The sequence below is a fragment of the Falco peregrinus genome, chromosome 7 (assembly GCF_023634155.1).
Source record: "Falco peregrinus isolate bFalPer1 chromosome 7, bFalPer1.pri, whole genome shotgun sequence".
In the NCBI taxonomy this organism is placed as follows: Eukaryota; Metazoa; Chordata; class Aves; order Falconiformes; family Falconidae; genus Falco; species Falco peregrinus.
Genome location: NC_073727.1, coordinates 64,327,338 through 64,355,103, shown reverse-complemented (window position 1 = coordinate 64,355,103; position 27,766 = coordinate 64,327,338). Strand labels below are relative to the sequence as shown.

At 39.5% G+C, this 27,766-nt stretch overlaps 1 long non-coding RNA gene across 2 annotated transcripts in view; it reads right to left on the bottom strand.

Moving 5' to 3' along the window:
- LOC114012382 (uncharacterized) overlaps positions 1–27,766 on the bottom strand; it is a 46,816-nt gene that overhangs the window by 13,197 nt on the left and 5,853 nt on the right. Inside the window, exon 3 of one of the 2 annotated variants that reach the window (XR_003554783.2) lies at positions 7,418–7,516. The exons of the other annotated variant lie outside the window; for it this stretch is intronic. This is a non-coding gene — a long non-coding RNA (uncharacterized LOC114012382). The remainder of the gene's footprint in view (positions 1–7,417; positions 7,517–27,766) is intronic. 2 annotated transcript variants of the gene reach the window in all.

Sequence of the window (27,766 nt, the reverse complement as noted above, 5' to 3'; positions counted from 1 at the left end):
GATGATTAGACCACGTTTGGCCTGCACTCCACCGGTTAGAAAAGCCTTCCTCCTTTGTATATTCAGAACAAGTTTCATGAGAAGTATCTCAGAAACATCTGCCTTCATTATAATTATATTTCTATTTCAGCTGCACCAAGCTATTTACAGATGAGCCTGTTCATAAAGAGCTTTATAATTAAGCAAACAGAAATATCTTTTTATAGGATGCAGATCTAGGGGTGATAATCACACACAAAATACACAGACACAGTTGCAAATAGAGTGTTTAATGCTAGTTATATAGTTAGTGATGTGCTCAATAAAGCCTGACATGTCTTTGTTCCTAAATGTAAGAAAATATGGTCTTTCCTACACAATTGTGTAAACTGCCTTTTTCATATACAAAAGGCCATATATTTTGCAGGGGCTATTGCTTGAAAGCCATCATGAAAACAAGCCCTCATGTCTCCAGTGCAACATGATTTCCAAGCTCTTGGGTGAAAAATGGAGCTGACAGCACTATATATGAGTTTCGGAAGTGTAACATCTTCCTTATGTATGAGGTGTGACCTGACACTTCCACTGATGGACACCAAAAGACAGAGAATTGAAATGAGAAAGTATTGGCAGAAGGAAAAACAGACAATCTATTATTTAGTGAAATTACTGTCTAAGGTCTTTTCACAGTGTATGTGCTCCAGAAATCCAACCTTACCCCTTCTGAAGAACATCTTTGTCACTTACTTCTCTCCAGATTGCAAACTTGATCTTTTGCAGCACTTTCTTAGAATTTTTATAACCAATTGTAGCCCAAGTGGGTTTGTAAACTGAACTGCTGTGATACACTATATGAAGCCCAAGTGTGAGCAACATGCCAAAGAAAACCACACAAAGATTAAATTAAACTGTACATGACACCTCATTTTTCAAAAACAAGGTTTTGTTTGTAGGAATGTCTATGGTGGGTTGCTTTTTTTTTTCCTTCATATTTAAAGCAGCCAAAATAGATGTCTGAAAGAAGACAGCAGAGAGCAGGCCCCTACATATAATGTTAAAAAAAAAAAAAAAAACAACCAACAATTATGAACAGAAGTGACGTAGAGTAGTAACATCTTTGCTAAAATGTTTGCTAAAATCATGTGGAAACACTTTCATACATTACTTGTAAACTAAATAGGTCCAATTTGGTTTAGAAGTTTCTATTAATTTATGTTATTTTTATATCCTTGAACAGTTTATAAATATTCTGGTGAGATATTCCTGGAAGGATTTGAAAGGGAACTATGTGGAAGATTTCAGTATTTGTCAAGATCCTTTAATATGAGCTCTTACAAGGTTTATTCATGCTTTCTACTTCAGGTTGGTTTTACACATTCAGCGTGGGTGCTTTGCCTCCCTGCAGGACCTTTCCTTTGTGCATTGACTATACAGAGTGCCTCTGGAGGCAGAGCTACAAGTGGGCAATGTAAACACTCTCATTCAACTGCACCACCTCCAAAGCAGTTTCTTCATTGCTAAACCACTGATTTCAGAAAGTGTTAAGTAGTCCTTATGATCATGTTAGATAAACAGTCCTAAACTCAATTATGGGATTACAAACACGTTCTGATGCCTGATTTGTACTGCTGTTTAACTTGAAAAGGTCTTGCGGTAAACATCCAAAAATGACTTCATTCCATTCCTTGAAACCAAAGATTTGACAGCAGTTAAGCACTGGGTAAGGTGTGATCTTCCCTTCTTTTCCCCATCATGCCAGTCAGTATTTTATTCTCATTTCTCCAGGCTTCTCCATCTGTATCCACCCATTGCCTCTTGCCTTGTATTTCAATTGCAAGCTCTTGGAGACAGATATATCCCTATTCTCTCAGTGCAGTGAAGCATAATGGAGTCAAGAACTGTCAGTGTTAGGTGTCACAACAATACAAATAACAAACAGGGCAATATTTCTTCATCCACAGAACTGCACAGAGCAAGAGACTCAAATAGAGAAAAGTATTATGTAAAACAAGAATATTGTTTCTCTATTATGTTTTCATGCATTAAAAGCAAGCATGTCCTTTCAGTATCAAATCAAATAGTTTCTGGTTTAAATTAGGGGGGTGGGGGTGGGCAGGGGAGGTAAGTATGTCTCAATGAGGATACAAGACGTAGATTGTCTACAATGTGGACAGTAGAATCTCAGAGAAAATAATACTTGAATGGATCGGTGCTATTAAAAATGTGATAGAGACCATATCTCAGATAAGACCCGTCAAGAACCATACAATCTCCTGATGACCAACACGAACAATCCCCACAGCCTGGCTGAGTGTGTGACACTTAGTTAAGATGTGGGAATGCGTGAAATCTGGCAGCCCTGAAATCTCAAGTCTCACACACAGAAAACAAAAAGCATCACTGCTGTCTGTTCCAGGTTCATTCCAGTTGTAGCTTCCTAGCACCATTGTCCCTGCCAGACAGACCCCAAATGAACTGATACTTCTAAAATTAGAGCTGCATTTCATTAACTATTTAGTCTGCAGCTTGTGAGGCTAAGAACATGGTCCTATGTTTTGTGTGAAATTCCCAACTGGATAAAGTGTGAAAAAAGAAATGTTAAAGAAGAAATTAAAATTGAACTTATTGACGGTTTCCATCATCCCTCTCCCTCCCCCAGTATGAAGTTGGAAGCAATGTAAATGCAGAACATCTGATTCTTGAAGTCTTCACTCCCAGAGGTGCTGGTTCTGGGTTAAGCACTCACTTTCTGGCGCACTCCAAGCTTGCTATCAACTGACATTATTGCACTGTTCCAGACCAAAATCCAACTCCACAGAAGAATTTTAAATGCTAGAAATGGGGGAATTGTAACAGAGGAGCCTTCTATCTGTTCTTTTAGATTGTGGCTGACAGCTGAATTTACATAACTGCTGGTGAGCATCACTTAATGCTGACTACTGGATAGCCTTTCCAGCTGAACAAGTAATATACATAGCTGTGTCCACATCAGGTAGGCTAAAGATTTCAACATAACCACAAAGTTGCAAATGAAGACCTGTCGCTATTAACCCTGAAATGCTGGTAGAGTGTGTGGGAGACCCAAGTGTTGATATGCTAAGTCAGTCAGTGCTGTCCCAGGGCCAGCAACAGGGCAGAAGGTTTTACGTGTTGTCATATTCTCACGTGTCAAATCATCCGCTCTATGTTGTCCTTATGATGTGGTCAGAGCCTTATTATAGAACTCTTTGATGCAGTTCAGTGCAGTCTGGATGAAAGAATAACTCGTAGTAGACAAATATAAAGCCTCTTAACTAGGGTTGTGATGTGTTCTGTGTGGGATATGTTTCATCAGCATATTCACAGCATGCGTCTCTAACAGATCCAAGTTTGATTCTCAAGGTGTGAAAGTGTCAAGCTATCATCAAGTCCAATTTTCCCATGCATCAAGTTTCTCATGCTTATCAGCAGAGGAGAACCATAAAGCTCCTCCGAATGGGTATCTCCAACTCTGACCGCAAAAACAAAAAGGATGAGAGTTGTAACTGCCTGTATGAGCCTTCTTCTCAGCCAAACAAAAGGTTTTTACTTCCTTCTTCATGCAAGAAGAACCTGGCAATGCAGCATCGCTCCTGATTTCTTGTCAGTATCAAAAGGAAAGGGATACAGTCTTCTCATCTCTCTTGAAATGAAGGAAATCCTTATGACAGAGAAAAAAGAATGGAAGGAATTAGCTTGGAAATGCACGCTGTTAACAGTCTGTCATCCACATTATTAGTGTGTCGCGTGTGGTCTCCAATATCTGGAGCTGTGGGACTAACAGCAATATTGCAAAAATAATAATGTTTATCATATCTAACCCATGGAATGTTGTGAAGACAGTTTTTAAACTATCCTCACCAGAGAAAAATGAGCTAATTAAGGCTTCAGCAGCAGACTTGGAGAAGGTGAGAAGTAGGGAGAGTCAGAATCTGAGAATGAAAGATAGCCAAGTCAAAATAACTCTTAAAACCAAATTTGGCTTATGAGCTGTCAAAACTGTGTTGCCATTGGCTAAGATAAAATATGAGTTATCAAAATACATTGCTCTCTATCGAAGGAAACTTAATTTAAAAGGCAGGAGAGAGGAAGGAAAAAAAGGGCAGAAAGATTGCCATCTTGAAAGTGAAGGGTGAACTCTGAAGGGAAGCCCGTCAGGATTCTGTACTACTTTTAAATCTAGGCCCTGCAAAGGTCCAGCATTCAGACCATGAGGTAAACAATGGTCTCTTGAGACACAGCTTAAGGTGAGGGAGATTAAACAAATAAGAACAGGTCTTATTATGCACGTATACTACAACTGAACTGACATTTTCTTTACTTTTTGTTAATGTCTTCCTAACTTTTACTGAAGAGCTTAACCCATTGCCTGGCTAGAATAAACTTATACTGCTTTCATTCTTAAGTGTGTTTGATTTAACAGGCCAGCCCACGTAAAACTGAAAAATAGGGTACATAATAATAAATGAATCACTGCAGGCAATATTCAGTTAAGCTGAGATGGCCACAGAATAGGTGAGTACAGCAGGAGGCAAGGGAGTGATGCTTTGTTGGTTAAAATGCCGCTTCCTCTCTGACATTTGGAGCTCCAGGTTTGGGGAGCGACTATGCAGGGATCAGACTGCAGGGAGGCAATACGCCTGCTCCTATACAGCCCAGCTCCCTCGCACCACCGCCCCAGCTCCCTTTCCTGGCAGCACCACAGCATGACCCCAGTCAGTCCCCCACAACATTTGCTCTATACCATGGTCAGAAATCTGGAGAGACAGTTCACTTCCCCCCATGGCCAGACAGACTCAGCCCCTAGTGAACCCCACACGTGCTCATGAGTCAGGGGCAGCCAGAACCCCAGTGACATCAAGACAGAGCAAGCTGTAAGCTTAGAGGACAAGGAAGAAATTGCTGCAAGCTGGACAAAAAAGCTTTCCTGGACTGCATTAGCCAGTATCCTTTGTGAAACAATTGATTAATAACAGCTGCATCTGTACTGTAGAAAATAAAATCCTATTTTATCTATATGTATTTGTTTTAAAAGAGCAGAAGGCTATTCAAAGCCGAGTCAATAGTGGCATTACTGGAACTCATTTGGAATGGACAATGTTTGGCCTATTGTGTTAAATTCCTGAGGGTTTGCCTATTTTTGTATCAGATTACAGCTTTATTAGGTACAACTGTTTTTACATTGCATTTTTGTGATTAATGATGCTAAAAGGATTTTGGCATTTCAAATGTTGTACACAAACCTAATGGGCAAAATCTTCTGTAAACTTCTTCTAAGCTTTTGGCAAACTTTCCTCAGGAGCAAATATTAACTCCAGATAGTGTTTATTAGCTTTTATAAAATAATCACTGTAATAGTGGCATGTAATTGCTGGAGGTAAGAGAACATCCAGGCCAAGAATTAATCAAGTTTGAGCTCCTTAATAGAAACAGGTCAGGAGCAATTTATTTCTTGCCCAGTTTGTGTTTAAAATAATATAATTTTCCTCTGATTTTGTGTCATATTCCAAGAGTGATTTCATATACAACATTCCCTGAATAAACTGTATTCTTAACTAGAGACAGGTCTGAACAGCAAAGTTCAGGACTCACTTTATACTCTGACAAAGTATGGAAGCGTTTGGACTTTAAGCTTTAATTTGCACATTACATGGGATAGAACAAGCAAAACATTCAGATCTTAATGCAGCCCCACAGCCTTTTTAACCCACTGCCCAAAGTCTGAATGTTTCTGTAGATAGGTTTTTATTTGAGGGTGTCCTGTCAGCATCAGACAAATGGGAACCAAATACTGTTCTTCAAAGAGATCAGAGTCAGTAATGCCAGACTCATTAAGCTCTTTTAAATGGTACCTTTCATGTAATAGTCATAACAGCCTCTTGCAATTGCCCTCTAGAAAGTCAGTGGAGCCTTCCTATTGAACCTCTGTGTGCCAGGTAACTCCTTGAGCAGAAACAATGCAGAAACAGTCTTTTGACAAGAGACGTGAGGAATGGCTAAAGCACCAATATAAACTTATCTGTATGTCATGAATACAGGCATATCTAAAAAAACATCAGATTAAAAAAAATCTGGAAGTGACACCAAAAAGAGGACTTAACCCAAGTTAAGTCCAGTCTAAGGACCACTATATAGCCTCACAGCTTGGGATACTAAGTAAGGTAGATTTATCTCTTAGGGTTGATGTTACATCAGGCACCTTTGATTCCCACTCTGTGTACAGTGAAGCTGTTGGTCACACATTTTCTTTGAAGTTAAAGCCATAGTATAGGATGCACATCAGAGGAAGTGATCTTTCAGGCATATCAAGCTGCATCAAGGCATCCAAGTACAGTTTCAACACAGGAGGTGAGTTATACACATTAGCTCACCTGGTATCTCTGCAAAATCAAACATGCCCAGGACCTTTAGCACTGAGGACAGAAAACTTGGAATGGTCTGTGTCCATATTCAGCTCTTACCCTCCAAAGCAAGGTGGTTGCATCTAAAATGCTCTCTGGATAAAGTCAGCTCCCCATTCCTGTCTGGAAATTGTCTGGGAGAGTGCCAGTTAACTCCGGCAAATACCATGACTGTGACCAGCCTAAGAATTTGGCAGCATGGATAACTGAATTTTCTGGTACCTGGTTTTGTATTCTGAAACTGTTTAATTTTGTAGGAAACAGAGACTAAGAGGCTTCATGTACACTAGGTTACAGAAGCTTTCTTTGGTCAGTCTGTTTTGGGGAACAAAGACATCCTTAGTCACAGGCCAGTCCTAGAATCTGACACTTTTTGGTTTGGGAGAGAGACTTGCCATGGGACTTTTAAGGCAAGGGTCTGATCACCAACAGTTTGAAGTGGTCTGACTGGATAAGCAGGAATCAAAAGCACAATATCCACACTGCAGAAATCCATCCACTTTCTAGTGCTAGAATTCATATTTCTATGCAAAAAAGCTCGTCCACTCTCCTTTTATAATCTGTTGAACATCAGCCATCAATCATATTTAATGTATATAAACACCTCTGCACAAAATCTTAGGGGACTCTAATTCAAATAAAACCATTAACTATAAGCTTTGAAACTCCTTTATTTTTAATCATAAAATTTGTCTTTAGATTTGTCCTGATCAAATCAACGTTATTTCAATGTTATTGTTTTCCTAACCCTAACCTTCTAGCGTATACTGTGAAATCATAATACTGTACAGAGGAACACTGTAAATGGATAATGACTCACAGTTGTGATGCATTACATCATGGAAAGCAGCATTTCCCACTTCTCACTACTGGAGCTTCACTTAGAAAACCTGCCATTTCTGCGCCTCACGGGGCTCCCCAGCTCCATGGGTGTCAGAGCCTTCTATTTATCTAAATCACTTCTGCTATCAGCTGTGGAAAAGGTAGTATTAAAACTAAATATGTAAGCCTGTCCATACCTGGACCTCATCCAGCTCCATGCAGACCCATGCAGGTGTCTCTGAATGCTGATCTCCAGGGCTCCAAGGGAACACAGAGCAGAAAATCCCATGTTGACCCTGTCCAAAGCCAGCACAGGCTGCAGATTAGTTGATTTGCATGGGCTGTATATCTAATGATTGCCCTGCAAGATACACCTCACTGGATAAATTATAATGATAATTTTAATAATCTTTTAGATTGGATGGTCACTTTGGAGGACTAAACGTGGACACCTAACTGCTATTCAAAAGCATATTTGAGAACCTACTGCTTACATAGAAAAGGGAAAAGAGTGGAATAAGTCCCAGGAGATATTTTTCAGTCTGATTCATGACAATATACACCTCTGTCTTTTTAACTTGATTCAATATCCTAATATAAAACACAGTACAGTGTCCACAGATTGATTCAGAGTCTGTTGTTTCGTATTTACAGCTCAGTTTCCCCCCAGCCAGAAGAACTGTGGAGTTACCAAACCAAGCTGACTCCTGTGCTGGAAATAAAAAACCAATGGATATGAGATGAACCTAGTTTTGGTTGAGTGTTCTGGTGCAACCAATTTTTTTTACAGAGACCCTAGAACTAGAATGAGGAAAGACAGCAAAACTCCCGAAGCTGTTGAGTGGCATTTACAAAAGTCCACAATAACTCAATTGTTTTCAGCGTTCCACAGAAAAATCTTTAACAGGCCTGTGAAGAAACAAAAGGAGTTTTCTTACTCCTCTTCACAAATTGGCTAACCACAGTTACAGCTTAAGTAAAGAATTTACCTTCAGGTAAGGATCTCTGCAAGAGAAATGAAAAATGCAAGAGAGAAAAGGACCCTTCCCTCTGCAGCTGGCCATGTCGGGTACCAGGACTGCAGCAAATGGCAGAGATCCCGAGTCCTCGCTTTGCCACATATATCATCGTTCAAAGCAAAGAAATCATATTCATACCAAATTATGGTCCTAGCAAGAATGAATGCTGTAGATTTTCATTGCCATGCATTTTTATATTACGTATATAAAAATACAGTGCTCACTAAAGCTAAAATTTGTCTCTAGAAAATCCACGTAATCCTGTGTTTGACAGGATATAACAAATATCATTCACAAATAAAAAAGAGCTGAGACATGCATAGAAAGTGCAAAGGAGACAATGATAAAGTGAGGTATTAACTTGAACAGGCATTCATCGAAAATTACAGGTTTCATCCATTTCTGGTCACTTATTGTAGGCTTGTGAGAAAAAATACCTTTCAGAATGAAAATACATGTCTCAGAAGTAAACATGGCTTTCTGGCTGGGACAGGCTGCACAGAAGGCACAGAGAAGTAACTCAGAAATACACATAGGATAATACAAATTTTGTTTCACATCTACAGGCATGATCCATGGGGAATGAGAAGGCATCCGTTCAACCTGGGACCATCCCTGAGACCATTTTTGGGGGATCCTAGAAAAGAGGATATACCTGCTGGCATATGTACCTCTGCACCTTCACCACTGGCAGTAAATTATGGGAAGAAAAAAAAATAATAATCTAATTTGATTTCCAGGACCTAAGGATTCTGATCTGGACCTGCAGAGGCACAGTAAGAGTCTTGAGTGTGATCTCCGTAGTATCACGCCGAGCAGGCTTGCACACCAAGGTACACGCACATCAAAGCCACACTTCTGGGATTGTGCCAGTTCATTTTTACCAGTCGGGCAGCACTTTCACGTGCTGCCTTTGCAGCGATGGTGTCAGATACATATGTTTCAGATGTACAGTGAAGCACGGGATGAAAGTCTGGCTATAATTTCATACCCACTCATCCAGAAGCATATCGTTATGCCAGTGTGACGCTTACTCCAGCAAACAAATGCTGTTTACAAAATCTTTCTCTAAATGTGTATTATCTACATGGCACTGAAAGTTTTACTGATGTCTAAGAATCAAAGTCCTTGCCACAAAAGGTTCATAATCTGAATGAAAAACATGGGCTCAAGATAGGTTACGTGATGTAAGAAGTAAGACAGTAAGCAAAAAAATTTAGCACACAGCCTTTCAGGCTTGGCACTTTTTAGAGAATGATAAAAATCAAGATTTCCTGAAGAAAAAGAGGCACAAATCCTACCTATTAAAGCCACAATAGGAAAGCAGTTTGAAATCTTCCCTGTTTCTCAGTTATGGTTTTTTGGGTCTATTTTCATCCACTTTTTGCAGAGCTTTCAGCCTGTGACTGAACTGAAACCAGCCAATCTCTCTTTCTGGTTCGTGTATATTAGCTCAGTGCTGTTAGGCTTGTTTCTCCAAAACAGCAGGGTGCTGGGATTTTTTAAAGGTTTCCACAGAAATTAAGAGGAGAGGGATATAATACCTTCAACTCAAATTTATTTCTTTTAATTCATTTTATATGCACTGGGGGCCTAAATAACTCAAGAGTAATTACTGAAAAGTAGCCTATTGTGTGACTTGCACCCCTTTGTGAGCAACTATTGCCTTAACTCCAGATGCAGAGTATTTTGTAACATGACTACGCTCCATATTCCCTTTGTGGGGCATACAGACAAGCAGTGGATCCATTTTTCACTTGCATGCCAGAATAGCTAACCATATGTGTACAGTTACCCATGTATATAAAGGCCAGCAATCAATTACTACTACTAGTAGTTAGTGCAAATCAGAGGACAGACATAACACCTCACAACTGTCTCTCTAAATAGCAGTGCCCCCTAAGCCTGCCTCTATAACAGATTAAAGTTACTGCTGATAAGACAATGTAGTCCTTAATATTTTGACTAGTAAGTGCCAACCTCTGGAAATGTGGTTTCGAGTAACAATAGCAATGACAAACAAGAAATTTTGAGCATTCATTCAAGTTGCTGGTCTCTGTCCAAATTGTTACCACTCATAGTGTGGCTTGAAAACTTTAATACGCACATTCGTTTGAACAGAGTTTGCTTTGTACAGGGCAAACAAGGCATCTCACACAAAAAAATTCTGTCAGCTGCACAATATACAGTCATATTGTTATTACAGGTCTCCAGGGCCTGTGTGAAATACAAATGAATGTGCAAGTGTTATCAGAATGAAAGGGCAGAAATGAGGAAAATCTGGAATAAACTAGCCACATTTCACTGAGCTAGATAACTACATCTTTCCTCTCCTCATTTTTCCTCTCCATTACAAGCATCTGGCAAAAAAATGAATAAGGTGTGTGGGGAGAGGAGTCATGTCTGAAACTTTTTTCTTTGCTTCAATAAGCTGGAAATCTTAGGATCACTAACAGCTGAGGTTTTTTCCTCCTCAGCCCAAAGAAAGGGGGCTGGGCTTTTTCCTCATTAGCATGAAGATTTTTATTTTTTTCATATAGAGACTGGCACTTCTTTCTCCTAGAAATTTCTTTGAACAGAAAACATTTGCAATGAAATTAGATTTTAGACAAAAGCATTAAACTAGTACTATTCCTGGGTTGGTTTATGTTTAGATTTTCCATGCACGCATTAGGAAAATGTAATTCTGAATCTACATTGCATTGTGAAATGTAGATGGACACACAGCTGGCTGAACACACTACACTGTAACATAGTTTTCAAATTATATTTTCTTAATGAATACATTCAACTATACACAAAAGACATCAGTATTACACAACCTATCACTCAAAAAATAGCAAACCACATAAAGTATTGTCCATGAAACCTTATCATCTTCCTTTGGGAATATACATCATGAGGTGGTACAAGACGGTATAACTGCACCACCTCCTATTTTTGCACAGCACCTTGACTCATTCTTCTCATTCTCTTTGACTTCTTCACTCACTATGTGATGGCACGAAGTCACGTGCTAAGTGTAGGATTATTTAATTTCCTTCTGGGCGTTTTGTCCAGCTAGTCACCACAATAACTGAGTTATTCCCAAACATGAGTGACTATATCTAGTCTGACACCTCTAGGGCATTAGATCTTGTTGTTGTTGGGTTTATTTTGTTGTTGTTGTTAATCCACAAGTTAGGAATAAATGAGATATTAAAGATAAAATTTTCTTTTTAGAAGAGTTTGCTAACTGAAGATCCTAGATTGAGACATTTAGAACCAGTTGTCTCAGAATAATTTATGTTTTAGAGATCTTTGTGCATTCAAACACAGCAACAATTAGTATTATTTGTGTCTGTTAGCAGTCGGCATTCTTGTAAACCTGTAACAGCATCATATATTAAGCTCCCTGTAAATTAGGAAGGCACAGTTAGTGGCCAAGAGTAAAACTGTAGCTTTAAATAATGTTTTCTTAGTCACAAAAGAACTCTGTGGGGAACTGTAGTCACAGAGTAAAATTGCATGACACTGCACCTCTTGAGCCAGAAAGGTGTTCGTCTTTCCTGCAGCTCCCATGCTCTTTGTCCATGCACACCTGTAGGACAAGGTTCTTCAGAGAATGTTCTTTAACACCCTTCAAGAAAGTTCATACCCTGTCTGGTGCACTAAATAAAACACTGATTCTGAAGCAAAAATGAAAGAAAAAAATTACATACTTGCTTAAATAAAGAGCAGAGGTGACGGTGTTTTTAAAATAAAAGATACAAATATTCTGTAATTAAACATGGTCTATCATACCTTTTCAGTTTTGGGGAAAAAAATCCACTGGTATGGAGGCATGTTGCATCTGTAAACATTTCTTTTATAATATTCTGAAACTGTAATATTTTTGAAGACTAGAACCAAAATTTCTATTGGAAAATTTTAAGCTTTGTAAGAGACAGACCACTGGTTTCTAGTTAGCTGTGTTACAGGCTGTCATAATTTACAAATAGAAAGAGATTGAATTAAAGTTACGTAGAAAAAAACTTAAAAATGGTATTTTCTTCCTTTTTCAACCTTCTATTCATTATGCTAAAATTCTTCCTCTCTCTCCCATGCTCCACAGATAAAATTACAACCAATACTACTGTCATACAGAACTGAACTGGTTACCAGTGTGGTCTTTGGCGAATCCACAGTACCAACGTCATTCATTTAGGCCAAAGAGGCAACCGAGCATTACAGTTAAAAAAATATTTTCTATTTAAATGTTATACACATTGTACAAGGGCATTGCAGAGCAAAGAAATATGTATTTTCAGCAAAACTGAGCTAGGATCAAACTTTTGGAGGAAAATGTCTCATTTCTCTCATATAATCACAGAATCATTTAGGTCAGAAAAAACCTTAAAGTTCATAGAGTTCAACCATAAACCTAACACTGCCAAGTCCACCACTAAACCATGCTCCTAAGCACCATCACTCTTGTTCTGTCCAGCCACTGAACCCTGGGTCATTCTTGCAGTCTTCTTGTACCTGTGGTTCCTGCAACAGCACTGAGGTTTTTTTCTGGGGAAAAGAAAGGTAGCTGGACATGCCTGACATGTCCTATGTGCTGGATTTTATTTCCTTTTAGAGAAGGGACATATAGGTCTTGCTGATGTGTATAGTCCAGGTTGACTTGGAGCAAGTACGTCTACATTACATCATTCTGTTTAAGAACGGCTATTGGTGTCTCACTGTGATGCTGATGTTTCCCTTTTCTAAGCACTAATGTCTTAGGGCTTTATAGGTCATCTTCCTAGTGAATAAGAATTAAAAAGTCAGGGACAGTCTGGGAATATTCTAGTTTACATATTTACTTCCATACGTGCACAAACACTGAAAAAGTAAAGGCCGAATGGAATATAGGTACTGCATATCTCTTGCTTCAGAATTCTTTGTCCAATACAAAAGCCTGGCTGGCAGCAAGCAACTTTGTCCGAAACCTTTAGGGCATCAGAGCGGCATAAAGCAAATGCCTCTCTCCTGTAAGCCCCTCCAACAGAGTATCATGTGTTACGCATTTCTTCTCGAGACTGAACATTTGCTCGAACACAGAGAAAGACCTTGGCAGACCGTATATAATAGCACCACCTAGTGATTTCCTGCAAGAACCACGTACTATTCCAGCCTCGGCATTTTAAAATTAAAATTATATGAGACAGAAGCATTTTAAAATACTGAGAAAGTGATGCTAATCTACATAATCTATTCTACACCTTAAATTATTTGCAAATTGTTTCAAAGAGAGTTATTCTTAGAATAATGTGTTCTTTCAATGATTCATGAGCAAGCTCACAGGAGATGAAGACTTTTTTGAAACAGGATTGAAAGTACTAGAAAGAAGGTTTTTGCATGACTAAGAAATTCACCAATACTTAACCTTTTAAAGGGAAGATATTTTTTAATTGCTTACTTGAAAACATACCATTATTGTTTAAATTAAAATCCCTTGCAGCAAAAAGACTCTGATTTAATTGAAAAACATACATGTTTTAAGAGTAATTGGGCTTGCTTCTGATCAAAACGGTATTTTTAATGATGTGCATTCTTTGAATGTAAAAAACTGGTAGGATTGCACACAACACAAAGTCCCCACGTTGGCAAATATTGCCAGGAATAAATTCCCCCTCCAAAAAACCCCACACATTTTTTTAATATGTCACAATCCCAAGTACTGAAATATCTTAGCTATTCCTTCAGTATTTTATTGCTGTCTGTACAAGAAGCTTTTGCTCAATACATGACTAAATTTGAATGTGGCGTTATGGACATAAATACTTCAGATGGACCAAAACTTGAGCGTATATAGAACACATAGAATTTAAATTTCAAAAGAAAGGTTAGCATCAATGAACACAAAGATTAGATAGGCTCTAAGTCCTTAACCTTTCCTGCTGAAGCCAATGGAAAACTTTCATTAACCAAACCAAGTTAAAAAAATGCACATATGTATGTGTGTGTGTGTATCCCTACATGTGCATATGTATTTTTATTTCCATGTGTATGTATATGTAAGTGTAGATTGACCTTAGAGTAAAATGGGTGCCCTAAGAATGCTGTGATGATGACTGTACAATGGGGTCCTTTGCTTCTCCAAAGTTATGCAGTTGTCACAATGTGCTAAAAAAGCATAGAAAATAATTACATTATCCTTTTTAAAAAACAGAAATGCCTAAACCCTGCTTCTCCTTACCAGCAGTTCTAACCCTCATCAGAGATAAATCAATCTGCAGCAGTGGCAGGAAGCTATTTAAGGCCAGCGGATGGGGCCAGAGCCATGGCAAGTGCAGGACTGTAGCTGTCACATCCTCAGTACTGCATTCCCATGCTCAGGACTGAGTCGCGCACCCTATTTCTTGTGAGCAAGGCTGTCATCAGTTTGACTTTTTGTCTCTTTATTTCTGTTTGGCATCTTCCTGTACATAGATCTCAATTATTCCCCTGGCATTTGTCCATTTTTTTAAATGCTTGGGGTTTGTTTCTTTCAACTTAAAGTTTTGGATCCGAAGATTCACTGGAAATGTCTTGAGGTCAGTGGTAAGAGCCAGAACCTGAGCTGGATACATGGTGATCTGAAGTGCATATGATGGTGTTTCTTCCCTGGTTGGATAACCTCTCTTTAATAAGACCAAAGACATAGTTACACTATGCATCAAGGCAGGACAAAGTTGCCTGAACTAATACTGCTCTAAGATGAAATGTCCTTCAGTGCAGCACAGCACCATGAAGGGATCCATGCTTCATGTGAAGGAAGCAAAACAGAATCAGTACCACACTGACTGGCATACCTGCTAATCCCAGACCAATTTATCACTGACTTTGCTGTACCACATGCAATCGTGAAGCTACCCCAGACCTTGCCGTTTCATGTGAAATCTTCTCCACTCAGGTATCACCCAGCTGTTTTCTTCGAGAAAATTAAAACTACCATCACTATTGCAATTTCCATCTCTTTCTGTGACAACTACAGGAGCAGATTCAGCCTGGCTGCTGGCCAGTGGTGGCTGTATGATGCCAGTGTTGCTCTTAACTCTACAGCTGAGCACCACAAGGACAGGATGCGGTCCCAGGGCGGCTACTGCTCATGTGGGCAGCAAGAGCAATAAAAGATCTACAGGTAGTTCATTTTCCTCTGCAGCCATGGGACTCAGCACTTGGACACTAAGACAATGTGTGAGCTGTACGGAAAGACATGTGGGCTCCTGCCATGTGTGGAACACAGGCTTTTTGATTGTTTTCCTTCAGGGTAACTCACCTCCCCTTACTTCCTTTGGGAACATTAATATACCTTAATCTATGGTATAGACTGTACCAATTGCATTTTAGTACTCTAGACTATATGGAAATCTTAAATGTGGATCTGCATTTTCCTACTATTTATCTGTGGCATCTCTCTCACTCACATTCTGTTGTCATATACGTTTTCTACGCTCTGTTTTCACAACTCATTTTCACCTTCCCACATGAAGGATATCTCTGGCAGAGGACATTTATATTGTAAGTAACCTAAACATTTTGTTTTGTGCTTACTATACTGAAACTGCAGTAGTCTTGGAGTGATGGGGAAATGCATGCCCCTGTGTGGCCTTGAAAACACAATGTATTGTACACAGGACCTATGGTCCCTTAAACTCCCCACGTACACACTCCTGCCATTCTCTCCATTCCTGTTTGCCCATAAAACCTAAACTTCTATTTTGTTCCTCAGAACAAACTTGAAATGCAAATGAAGGGCCAGAAGAGGGCTGAGGTCTGTCTGCACGTGATTCAATGTTGGCTTCAAGGAAAAGAACTGTCTTATTTTAAGATAGGAGAGAAGCAAAGAAGTATCTGAGTCTTGCCACCTGTTTTGATCAGGGAACCCACTTTAATACCACTGTGGCACCACTTTTCATGTTTCCCTTCAAATTTAAAAAAAAAAAAAAAAAAAAGCAAGTAGGGAAAGACTTAAAAGACTTGGGTTTGGCAGTAAGAAGGGCTGCAACTTACAGTGCATGCTTAATAAAACGTTTTCTTCTTAAGAAAAAGAGAATTAGCTGTACTCTGGTTGGGTACTTCCCCTAAGGACCTTGAAAGAAACCCTGGCAGATGAAGTGTGAACTCACATGGGAGACTCAGTAGATGGCACTCCTGCCCCTGAGTCAACACAGGGGCTCAGCTTTGGTTTGGAAGCTGTTCTAAGGGGGATGGGTTGAAATCTCTTCTATAAGATATAGGATTCAAAATGTATATACATACACACAAACTTATATATTCACGTTGTAAATAAGTATAAATCTTAAACAACCTAGAACCCAACTTGCCTGGAGACTACCTTTCTCCATATACCCCAGTGCAACCCATTTCCTCCTAACTCCAGCCATGGTGTTCGAGTGACATTTGCTGTGGGTCACAGCAACAGGTTGTTGCAATACAAAATTGCCTTGGAGTATGAGAGGAGCCTGTTAAATCTTCTTTCACAGGATGAGACAAACACTGTTCTTTAGTTGCTCTGCTTGCATAACTTTTCTGTTTGAAAATATAAAATCATCCTCTTATTCTATCCAGGAGATGATTGCAATGTTTGGATAAATAATTCCTGTATTTGTACAGAATTTGTAAATTCTTTTATAATCTTTACAACCAAAAAACCACGATAAGTGGTTACTATTAAGGTATGCAGAAAAAAGAACACATTTAAATCTAGCTAAGTCAGTCCTCATGTCAATAATGTTAACTTGCACTCCAGTTCCTTCATCATGGAGTTTCCATATATTTCACTCTGCTGAACAACATTTTCTTAATACTTACTGAAGCACTTTCCGATCCAAAAACATAGTTCACATACCTCTATGCTATCTTCCAAATCAGAGTTTGGAAGAAAATTGTGAAGTGAAATGACAAATAATCTGAACAGGGAAAAATAAGAAGATCTAGAAAATAAAGAATTGTTGGAATAGATATTAGAATTTTCCATTGCAAATTATCACCACTAACCGGCTGTCTGGGAAACACTCCAACCTAATGTTGGGTTCTCTTTGATAACGTGGTGTTTCTAAGCAACATTTCTAGTCAGCCCATGTGTATGAGTGGTCAGCCACCACTCTGCAACTTCAAAACATGAATTTCTTTTGTTAGATGCAGATCCAATTTGCTGTTTGGTTTTCATATGAAAAATACAGCAGGCTTTTTAAGATACAGGTTTTTTTTAAAAAAAAAAGAAAGAAAGCAGTGCTAAATATTGTAACACATAAATTTCAACACATATAGCAGCACGTCTAATTTATTCAATACTACATTAATGAACCCCTTTTTTGTTCTTAAGCTAAGCAGATGGGTATTCAGGTAGCATGTGTTAAAGTTGTCAAGAATTTATGTTCTAATTCCTTTCACATAGGCAGCCAAAGGCACTTCTTACATAAGAATGACAGCGATAACAATTAGCTGGTCTTCTCACTCAATATGTTTACACTATAATCCCAGACAAAATATTTTTCAGGATTTGGACCTGCTGAACTAGAATTTCTGAAGTTCGTTCCTCCCAAACCTTGTATGTAAAAGAGATGTGAATTCCAGTCCCTCTGAGGCCATGGACTACCCATCAAGCTTGCACCTATGCTTTGCACACTTTCAAGTGTGAGGCATATATAACGATTAGGTAATTCATAATTTAATTTGGAAACTGTTCCTATCTCACCCAAAAATAATTTTCGTTTGATATGTATTCATATCACTGATAAATAAAGAACAGGCATGTTCCTGTGAAGCAAGCGATAATCAGTTCTACCACAGACAGGATCCCTCATACTGATGGTAGGAGTGAACTGGACCTGTTCTTGGCTGATGGACGTTGAGCTAAAGAGTCCTGCAGACTGCTGGCAGGGATGGGTATATGGTGGAGCCACAGGAGAGCACTGTGTTCAGTGAAGTTAGGCACCATTTTCTGCGGCTGTGCTTACATCTCAAAGAGACTGACTTCATATCACTGGCAAGGACAGTTGCATTCCACACTCAGGCAGAAAATATTTTAGATTTCTATAAAATCATCCTATCAAAATGAATATATTTTATCAACTCGGATCTTGAATATATGCATCCTACAGGTGCTAATTATAACAAGACATATGGTGAAACAGCACTTCAGATTGAGACAGTTTGGGGAATTTCTCTACCTATGATTTCTTCTTGACACTGGAATCTTTCTTATGGACATCTGTCAAGATGCAAATTCCAGCAGGAATGTGGCACACTCAGCTCCTTCTTCCAATCCTTTGCTTCCATATTGACATAAAACCCACCATAGGTGGTAGAAAAGTTGCTTGCACCTGGCTCATGGCTAAAAACAGTGAGCTATTAAATTTTGATGATCCCCCATTTAAATGGTGCACACTTGGATAAAAGACGGCAACTATTCAGAGAAAACGGTTATTTCAAGTCTGATTCCCAGGAAAGATAGCAATTGAACTACAGATTAGTTACTGAGAAACAGATCATCTGATACACCTTATTTAAAGACCATCTGAGGTATAGGAAAGGGACAAGGAAGTCGTTTCCTCTGAGATCACTTCAGAGGAAAGAAAAATGGAGCAGACAGGACAGAGCGAAACTCAGTGTTCAGACCAGGAACCGGAGAAACGCCACGGACAACCCAGAAAACTGACCCAAGGACAGAAACAATCCAAGGTAAAGAGAACACTGAAGCAGAAGTCTGAATGTGGAAATGTTTTGTCCACAGACGTGTACTTCTAACTCTAGCTGAAGTAGGACATGATGGTTTTTGCTACCTGTCTGTTCACCTCAGCTATCCTATATCTTTGAGAGGAGAAACTGCAAGTTTATGTTGACCATAACGTGGAGTTCTGGGGAAAGATATGTGTGGAGAAGTAGTGGAGGAGGTAATGGGCTGTAGGAGTCTTGCTTTTCTAAAACAATAGTAGATAAAAACCATACCAAAGTCGTCTGCCAGAAAGAGAAGCTAAATCTTACTGAGACATAAGAAAGCTTAAAACATTTAGATTTCTTGTAATATTACCCAAACACAGCAGCTTGGATTGTACAAAGAGAACGAGTTTTATCAAGGCTGTGGCACACACGGTCCTAGAAAAATTAATTCATCTAGCCTGCAGCTATGTGTTCCTTTTCTTAGCACACTGGCTCCTCTTGTTATAGTCACGAGAGTAATTCTGTCACACGCTCTCCCTTTCACAACAGTCAGTCTTCACACAGCCCTGAATTTTGGCTGCTTATGTCGATCATGCCAAGGTACAATATATGGAGGGGCCTTTTTAACCTTCTCTAAGCATCCCTTAGGGACTCACGCAGCCTGTGGACTCCCTGAGTGCAGCGGGAAAACCATCTAGTGCACCTTTTCACATTTCATGACCACATGGAAGCATGACCAGATGGATGAGGGGTGCAGACAATGTCCCTCTCTCAGACTGGCTGCAGGCACTGGGGACTCTTCTCACCATAGCATCAGTGGAACAGCATTTTGTGCCTTTCTTCACCAGTGCTGGCTGAGGTATTTTCCCTCAGTATCCCTGGGGGTTCCCTGTATCTTTGTGGAGAAAGACAGTTCCCTCTGGAGACTTAATGAAATCACTGAAGATCTGCACCACGCAGTCAACATGTCTATCTTTCAGCATTCAGCATGAGCAGAACTTAGGTGACATAGCTTGTAACACAGAAACCTTACTTAAATTCCTGAAATAATAAAAAAGGGATGTCAGTTTAATCATATCCAGTGGGAAAGACTACAAACACAGCCCCTGGAAAGTACAGGAGAGGCTTAAGCAATAAAAGCCATAAGAGAAATTCATTTGTAGAAAATTCATCACAAAGACACAGAATGAGTTTACAGTTAAACACAGAGCTGAAGAAAGTATTCCAAGCACACAATTAATCTACATAAACTAATCTTTAACTTTTTTTTTTTTTTAAGCTAGTGCTGAGTTTCTTGAGTGGTGAGGATCACCTACCAATATGTTGGTCACCAAATGCTGTGAAGAGATCTGTGTGACACTGAGATCCCATAACTGACCTTGAGAACAGCAGCACAAAGGTCAAACCAAAGGTCCGTCTAGCACAGTGAAAAGTAGATGGTTAAAGAAAGTGTAAGTTCTAGGAAAACAATGTGATATTTTGTCTACTGTATCATTCCAGCTTCTAGTGCAATGTAGATAAGTGACTTCATAAGCCAGATGTTGTAACTTTGTGGTTAGTACTGTTTGACTGATTTTCTGCTCATGATTTTCACTGGTCACTACATCTGTGGTTCAGACCATGGGCTCATTTCATTTCCTTCTCTCATGAGCATTTCCATGCTTTCTACCATGCAGGCCACCACACTTGAAGTAACTTTTACTTATTACTTCATTTGATTCTCCCCATCTTAAAACTCAGCATTGCTCCAGAAAACCCCTGGGAAAGTGGTAATGAAAAGATTAATTAATGTATCTTTCAAATTGTGCATGTGCTCTAAAGCTTGATCCAAACCCCCATTGCTGACTAAGCAAAAACCAACTGATACTCACTAGCTCAAATGTGATTTTGTTTTGAGAGATGCCAGAAAGTCTCAGGGCACCTGAAAACTCAAAAGTCATATAAATTGGGATTGAACATTAGATCCTATATTACTGAGGTTTGTTCCCTGATTTAATTAAAATAATTGTATTTTCATTGCAAATCCAAATAGTTGTGAATTTGATGGCATTTGGAATGGTTATTACACAATGTGCATCAAAATACTTTTGCTGTTAACATGCTCGGTGAATATTCACAGAAATCCAGTACGTAGTCAGAACAGTTTTGTATTATCATACTGATAAACATTACAATCCGTTTTGACAACCTACATCATTCTCACCAGTGCATGATTATGCCACTGAATATCGTGCAAAAAGTAGCAGAATCACTGAAGGCCCAAAAAGTCATTCAAACCTCTTTTGATGTTTGATAAACTCATCTCTTGTCATTGAGTCTGCAAATATGAAATCGAGAGATCGGCATTTCATACCATGGGTGACACCCAAACTTGAAATTCACCAGACGGATCAGTCTCTTTCTCTTCTTTGAAGATGGGGTGGAAAGGACAAACAATCCATGTCACAACTGATCAGTCTGGCAGGTCTGCCATTTGTCGTACCCCTTCTTCATTTTCTCCAAAATGTCTTTATCAGATACCATAGGATAAAGCCATCCTTACTGGGAGCCTTTTCATTTTCTCTAACAGATGGCTATTGAAGTCTCAACACAAAGCCATTTTCTATGTCTACAACCTTTGCGCATATATGCTCCAGCATATTCTTCAATACAATATCCCAAGTACCAGCTCTTTCTGTTGGTTCCCATAGTTCTTTTCAAGCTTTCATATTTTAAGATGGACTGCACCCCTTGATTACCTTTGCCTGCTCACCTCAGTCTCCACCATGACATTTTCCCTCCTTTCTCCAGGACCAGTTAAGATGCAAGTTCTTTGGTGGCTCTTCATAGCCTGCTATGGGGAGCTTCTTGGGGAGGCTAATACACCAACTAGTCTATCTTCTGCTTTTCCATTCCTCCAGTGAGAAGCCTGCAGGCAAACCCTCCTCTTACTCTTCTGCCCCAAGCCTTTTCCTGCACTCAGCTGTTCAGTTCTGCTGTTCTCTCTAGTTCAGCGTTAGAAGGTTCATATCTCCTCCCCTCTTTCCCATCCTGCTCTCCCAGAAGATAAAATATCTTCTCTTGTCCCCATAGGGTCCCCTCACCCCTCACCAGTTAACTGACTTCTCCAAAGAACCTCTGCAAGCCTGTGACCCCTCCTGCCCCTCTTTTTCCAGTTATTAGATTCAAACCTTCCTAATCAGTTCCAGTTGAGGTGCAAATGCTCAACCACAGGAAATTACACTTTGGTTTATTTGGCGTCCCTCTGACAAACACTCCTCTACTTCACAGGATTGTACAGGGTGAGTCCTCCCAGGATCAGAACACTTTCCAAAGTCTTGGTTTGATTACCCAAAATATTTCAGGGTACAGAATCAAATTTTATTCCTAAAAGGTTCCTATTCTTTTAGAAGTCAGGACATACTTTATTTGAACCTTCCACCTCAGTGATCAAGAGATGTGTCCTAAACACCTTGTGGGAGATACTTGGAGATCCTTACTTGCATGGAGTCAATTAGAGCATGAGCAAGTAGGGCTCGGCACCTTCAGGCTCTTTTTGCAGTGATGAGATGGTACGTGCCCTGACAGCACCTTTGCAAACTGCATCGGTTCTCCTGCACGGCATTTTTTAAAAAAATCATTCCATTGCAAGCTTGGCCCCTCAATGTGCTTAGCGTTAAGCACATAAATAGTTTAACTGATGTGAAAGAAATCGCCTACATGCCTGCACACGTGATTAAATGCTTTGGTGGATCAGGCCAGAATGCCGAACACATTGTTGAATCAAGCAATGAGTGTGTATATAAACAAGATCTTTACAAACTGACACAAACATAGCACTTGCGTTTCTTTACGCATCTTGTAACTGAATTCAGCCCTGGCCTAAATGCATTGGCTTTAGTAGGAAAAGGCTAGCAATTAATTTAGCCTTACTTCTTTTTTTGATGTAAAGACAAACTGCTTAGGTAAGAGTCCATGGCTCTACTTTTATTAGTTACAGGCGCAATTTCACCAGTTGCTATACAATCTTACGTGATGATTTACAGTATTGACAATACGCACAAACTTTAAAAATATTTGGATTTCTATTTTTACCAAGTCCTGATTGCTTTTATGAAGGATGGTATTTGTGTTATTGGCCACTGGAGCCCAGCTAAGAACATTGGAACATTATCCTGCCCTGCCCCTGCAAGTAATGAACTCTTTTCCAGTCTGTAAAAAGTTGGTGTTTTGTGGTTTCCTGGAAGGGAGATAGCAACTCGCTGTGCCTGCTCCCACCGAAAATGATGTCAGGGTTCTCAGTTTGTATCAGAGATTGCACTGCCAGCCCTGCTGCAGGCATTAGCGCAGAATTAGGGCAGCAACCATTCTTTTACTTCACCATCATGACCGCACCACTGTAAGTAATCTCCAACTGGTATAGCTCCACTAATAGTCAGCCTGTTAGCCACCACTCCATGTACCAGGACAAGTAGCAGTGATGCTTTTACAACGTTGAAAGTAAACATGGATTTACACATACTATTTTGATCTTGATCCTGTTCCATTTTTTTTAGCAGTTTATTTTTAAGCGCTGCCATTAATTTTCTAAAAACTTACTGCACTTCTTTCTTTGCCCCTACTTCTGTATTGAAATGTATCACACACCATCTTAAATGGGGTTAAACTAGTCCTCCCAAAAGTCTCCTGGTAGAACTGACAAAGGTTGAATTTCCTGCTTTAATCAGTCACTTATTCTGCACTTTCAGAAGACAGAGCTTCCACCGACTGCAATAAATTCACATAACTGGGATTATTTGGGTAGGTAGGCTAAGAAAACTGATAAGAAAAGTGACTCTTTCTGTAGATGGCTTCAGAAATATTCAAATTTCTCTAGTGTTCACCTCCTATCAACAAGTGGAGGATCTGTGCACCTCAGACCTGCTAGTGTTAATGAAAATGATCCCTGCAAACGTCCTGCTTGTAGCTGGGAAAGGAAGAGCTTCCGATGCTCTTGCTTGTTAACGTTCTCTTTTGTTTCTGCCCTCTCTGATTCAAACACTTTCTAGCTGTTTTGCTGGCAGCTTTAGCAGCATTAATGCATTCCAAACTAGAAAAGTTTCTACTTTAATATCTTACAACTAGCTCAATATGTACTGACCTCAAACCCAGGATAGTAGTAATTTGATATTGCAGCTCATTATTGTTACTCCCAGCAAGTTTCCCCTTGAAAGTGCCTGATGCTTCCCCCTCCCTCTCACACACACCCTCCCACCCTCCATTCAGAATTTGTTTTTAATTGTTCAGGAGAGAAAATTCAGACTGTGAGCCAACAATATATTTCCAGGGGGTACAAGATATTAATAGAGCTACATCGTGGCCCCATATATTGTAATAAACTGTGCTGTAATTTGTTTACCCACCGTAGACAGTAACTAACATTCAGATAAATGGAGTTGGCGCCTGCGAGATTTATGATATACTTCTGCGCTTAGCAATGTTTAATCAGGGAGTTAAAATATTACAGTGTAAAATCCTTTACAAGCATGCACAAACAGAGAACTACCATTAGAGGCTTGGCAGACATACTCGGTGTCAAATAGTACCTCCAGACACTCTCAAAACACAAAGAGGAATATTCAAAGCAGCTACTAACTGACTAGCATTATTTGAGAACCACGTCAGAGCTCATTTTTTTAGGGGGACTTGCTTTTGAAGTGACAGAATGATAGGCAGGGACAAGTGGGCTTGTCTGCAGAGCCCATCAAGCTGAAAGAAGTTGGGGTGGGTGGAAAGCGTGGAGGTGGGGGGGGAAGGGAGGTGAATTTTGGTCAAAAAGGTGGTAGATGCCTGTCACAGAGCTTAGTGTGTTTGGATAAGACAGGCTAGCATGTGGGGGGATCAGCATGAAGCATCACACCTGGAGGAAAAGACAACTAGCTCCAGCCTCAGTGCCATAAGCCTGGCTCCACAAAGTCTAGCCAACATCTGGAATGGATATCAAGAGACACAGTGCAGCCCTGACTGGCGCACTACTCTACCTTTGTACTTTTCACTGCAAATTGAAAAGCAAAACAGACATCAAGGATATATTTATATAACTGTCTTCAAGCTGCATTTTCTACTCCCATCTGCTGCACATGATAAGTTTCAAGTGTTTTCTAATAAAAAAAGGATTTTTTTTTATTTTATTTTTTTTTTACTCCTTGTTCGGTATACAGACTGACCTTTTTTTTATTCACAGTTTTAAAGGAACAGTAAATATTTTACAGCCAGAGGAAGTGTCAGCGCTGTAAGACTTTCTGCTATTGACATTATTTAACCACACTGGCTATCGAGCCAAATGTGACAGGGCGCGAGCCTGCGCGCGTGCAGGCGCCTGCATTTGCCCCAGTGTGTAAATGAGCTCACTCGTGTGCATTTGTACGTGCACATGTGCTTTGGAGAGGAACATTCCTGGGAGTTTCTCGCTTTATTTTCACATCGTGTTGTTGTTAGTCACTCGGAGGGGGAGGGCAGCCCTGTATGTACAAACAGGGGACCCTGTGGTAAACCTCTCTCCAGGAGATATATGCCAAAGGAATGTAGTCATGGTATCAGAAAGGCTCTGGTGTTTCTCTCTGCTTTCCAGCTATGTAGCTGATGAGACAGGATCAGCCTTCCAGTCAAGTTGATTAATTATAAATTAAATAAGCAAAATGAGAAATGGTTACATTTGACTGTGAAACTTCACCCTTGGACCATGTGGCACCAAAATGGGCCTGGCCATATGTGGGTGTCTGCAGAGATGTGGGGAGCATGGCCTGATGCACTTCTCAGCAAAAGCCAGCTAGACTCAGATGTTCCAAAACACACTCTGGACCCCACAGGAAAAGGCATGTACAAGCAGCCACTAGAAAGTACAGTTATCAGGGAGATGACTTCAACCCATAAGAGACAGTAGGAACCAGAGATACTCATCCAGCTCTAAGAAATCTCTTCAGTATAGAGTAATGAGCCTGTTCCCTACCTACCTCATTTATTGCTATAAATTAGGGATACCTGCATTTGTTAGAGTTCCACACAAAATGTTCAGAAAAATGCCCATTGAGCCCACAAGTGAAAAGTTTCAACAATACTAATAACAGGAATAACAAACCTATAGAAACTGGCTGGAACATCAAAACTGTTATTTGCCATTACCTGTTGCTCTCATAGGGAGAAAGGAGAATCTTACTGGAGAAAGCTCCGGTTTCTCCTCTTCATATCGCAAAGTACTATTTTTGGCTGGTTTAGTACTGTGAACAGGAGATGGGGATGTAAAATGTATGGTTCTGTTGTGACTGCACCAATTCACCTTACAAACCCAAAGAATTAGCAACATCTCTGTCTACTCCTTTGCCAAATATGTGCAATTCTCCCATTACAGGGAGAACATGAGGCTTAAATAGTGGTCCTTATTAAGATAATCCTGAATTTGGTGTTGGAAATTTATTGCTGTGCTATAGGCATTCAGTGAAGCAGAAATGTTTTTCATTTTCTCCATGGGCAATGGTATCTTTTTTTTCCCCATAAGACAGCCTTCAAGGAAAAAGATGTCTTTAAATAAAGTTTTATTCTTGTAATAAAAATATTTTCACCAACATTTCTTATATGAACCCCCCCATTATTCCTAATTCACTCTACTTGTAATATGCTTCAGCTGTTTCAATGAAAAAGCCCAGTATAAGAGCAAATGCTATATTTATACCGTAGGAAGAAGTTGTACACCCTATATAGTGAGACCCCCTGAATTTCAAAAAAGCTAAGAGATGTTCTTAGCTGAACTTTTCTAAAGTAATATTAAAATGAGTGCAATCTGAAAAATGGATCACTTTATAATTTCTGTTGAAAAGCATTGTGTTAGCTAATGAAACATATTTGTCCTCTTCCATAATATGCAAGCAAATTCAAATATCTGTTTTTCATTTGCTGCTGTGTTATCAGCAGCAACTATTTTGTTAGGTAGTTTTGGGTGTTTTGTGGCTTTGTTGTTTGGGGTTTTTTTTCAGTTAAAAGCCTGTAACTTCATTGAACCTCCTAAGTTTTATTTGGAAAAAAAGGGTGACATAGGATCTATGAAGTGAAACTCACAGTGTTGGTAAAGCTAGTGAGAAATCACAAAAAGGAGAAGCTTTTTCTTTGGCTGAAACCAGTCACTCTGCATGAATCAGGCAAATTTCACAGGCAAAAAAAATAAATAAAAAAAATTGCTTGCTCTACTAATTCAGAAAATATGTTTTTCCTTTAAAATCTCACTGGCAAACTTCAGGCATCTTCCCAATGTAATTTTAGAGTTTACTACTTCTGCAGCTATGGTCCCAAGTGAAGTTATCACAGCAGAAGTAGCATATGACAAAAAATTTGCACATGCTTTTAATATGGAAACTCGGTGGAAAGAAACTCTAGGCCAGTGTTTGGACATAAAGAAGGAAGTGCTTTCTCCTTTCCATATCTAGACCGGTTCACAGCAGTTCTTAAGACGTGTTTTGCCATGCATATCCATTCAAAATAAAAGCTCCACGAGTGAGTTTGCTTTCTGGAGAGTAGTCATTTCTGCTTGCCTTTTAGCAGAAGGGATCATAGATCAAAGAAAAAGCAGCCAGGTGGGTCAGAGGGAAACACCAGCATTTCCTGAGCCCCCTTACTTGTTTACAGATAAACACAAGACAGCTGTAAAAGTAACAGTGTAATATGTTTGCACGAGTGAGAAGGAAATAAAATTGAACAAATCTGAAGACATAGCATATTTCTAAAATTACAGTTCTTGAGAATATTTAATAATAAAAGTTTCTACAGTTATTTAGAACATGTTCAATAGTACGTATCCATCATATATGTGTATTTGTATTGCCTCACTTGTTAAATTTGGATGGAAGGAGTTGTTCTCTGCAGAAG